Source organism: Mandrillus leucophaeus, unplaced genomic scaffold, assembly GCF_000951045.1.
Source record: "Mandrillus leucophaeus isolate KB7577 unplaced genomic scaffold, Mleu.le_1.0 Scaffold8, whole genome shotgun sequence".
NCBI classification, from domain to species: Eukaryota; Metazoa; Chordata; class Mammalia; order Primates; family Cercopithecidae; genus Mandrillus; species Mandrillus leucophaeus.
In genome coordinates, this window is record NW_012108696.1 from 3,012,927 (window position 1) to 3,014,930 (window position 2,004).

At 52.9% G+C, this 2,004-nt stretch overlaps 1 protein-coding gene across 1 annotated transcript in view; it reads right to left on the bottom strand.

Moving 5' to 3' along the window:
• Window positions 1-2,004, bottom strand: part of PTPRS (protein tyrosine phosphatase, receptor type, S) — a 92,610-nt gene that overhangs the window by 19,045 nt on the left and 71,561 nt on the right. The window lies entirely within an intron of this gene.

Below are 2,004 nucleotides of genomic sequence, written 5' to 3' on the forward strand. Positions count from 1 at the left end.
TATTTTTAATTCTTTTCCTTTAATACAATTTTTTTTGAGTTGGGGGCCTTGCTCTGTCGCCCAGCCTGGAGTGCAAGGGTGAGATCACGGCTCACTGCAGCCTCAAACTCCTAGGCTCAAGTGAGCTTCCTGCCTTGGCCTCCCAGAGTGCTAGGATTATAGGCCACTGCACCCAGATGGGGTTATTTATTTATTTGAGACAGAATCTTGCTCTCTCTCCCAGGCTGAAGTGCAGTAGCCCCATCTTGGCTCACTACAAGCTCCACCTCCTGGATTCAGCATTCTCCTGCCTCAGCCGCCTGAGCAGCTGGGATTATAGGCATTCACCACCACACCCGGGTAATTTTGTATTTTTAGTAGAGACGGGGTTTCGTCATATTGACCAGGCTGGTCTTGAACTCCTGACCTCAGGTAATCCACCTGCCTCAGCCTCCCAAAGTCCTGGGATTACAGGCGTGAGCCACCGCGCCCAGCCTGGGGTTGTGATTTTTAAAAGTGGATCTCAAGGCTGGGTGCAGTGGCTCATGTCTGTCAGTAATCCCAGCACTTTGGGAGGCTGAGATGGGCAGGTCATTTCAGGACAGGAGTTTGAGACCAGCCTGGCCAACATGGTGAAACCCGGTCTCTACTAAAAATACAAAAATTAGCCGGGTGTGGTGGTGCACGCCTGTAATCTCAGCTACTCAGGAAGCTGAGGCAGGAGAATCACTTGAACCCGGGAGGTGGAGATTGCACGGAGCTGAGATCGCATCACTGCACTCCAGCCTGGGTGACAGAGCAAGACTCTGTCTTTAAAAAAAAAAAGGTCTCAAAAAAGCCTCACTTAAGAAACAAAGACTTGAAGGAAGAAAGAGGGGAACCACGAGAAGATCTGGGGGGAATCGTGCTCCAGGAAGCGGGAATGGCCCATGTAAAGGTGCAGAGCTGGCACGGGGCTAGGGGCACATAAGGCACAGTGAGGAAGTGAGGACTCAGAGACCCAGTAAAGGAAAACATTGATAGGTGCTGCAGCAGGTCCTCCTCCTTCCATTAATAAGGCAGCCATCTCCTGCCTTGTTTATTTGGCCCTTGCTCAGGCACCTGCCCAATACCCATGGGACATAAAGACATCCAAAATCCCACCCCTGCTCGTGCTGAGACAGGTTACAGGGTCAGGCAAAGAAGGGGGGGAAAGCTGGGCTGTATACATGAAAATGGACTTCTCTATTGCAGGACTTATCAGGGCCTTTAATGGACTGCTATGAATACCTAGGGTGGTGGGGAGAGCAGTGTATGCAGTGGGTTCTGCTTAGGAAACACAGCTCTAATACAATGTCCCTGAGAGAGGAGGGAAATGCCCTGCTGGCTAAAAGAAGGGAGGGAGAGATCACAGGAGGCTGCCTGGAGGAGGTGGCATTAGAGCTAGATACTGGAGGATGCAGACAAGGTGGGCGAAGGGAATAGTGTGGACAAGGACAGGCGCCGTGTCCAGCTGGGAGGCCTGAAAGGTGGGATACACAGTCAGTGGTGTGGCTACAAGGGTCCCCAAGGAGAGGGTAGGTGTGGGGACTGGGATGGAAGCCACAGAAGCCCGCTGATTGCTCCTAAAAACCCAGAGCTTGTTCCGTCCGCTCCCTCCACTCCACTCCCTGAGTTTTCCTCTGAGCCGTGCCCTCTGCCCGGTGTACCCTCCCCTCACATCTTCACAGCAGTCTCTTTTTCTTAATTCAGCTCCACTTTGGCTGGAAAAAAAAGCCAGCCCCTTGGGGATGATGGAAGGGACAATGGAGGGGCTAGAAGGGGAAACTGAGTCAGGACCACCAACAGAAAGGTGGCTTCCTGGTGCGTGTGGGGGAAGACAGGTGTACCACCGTGAAATAACCACCAAGCCGGGGCGATCAGAGCCCGGATGGTGGAAGCACAGGGGACTAGGGGGCCCAGAAGGACCAAGATTGTGGGATGAGGCAATCAGGGAAGGCTTTCTAAGGGAGGTGTACCTTGAGCTGAGACCTAAAGGCAGAGGAG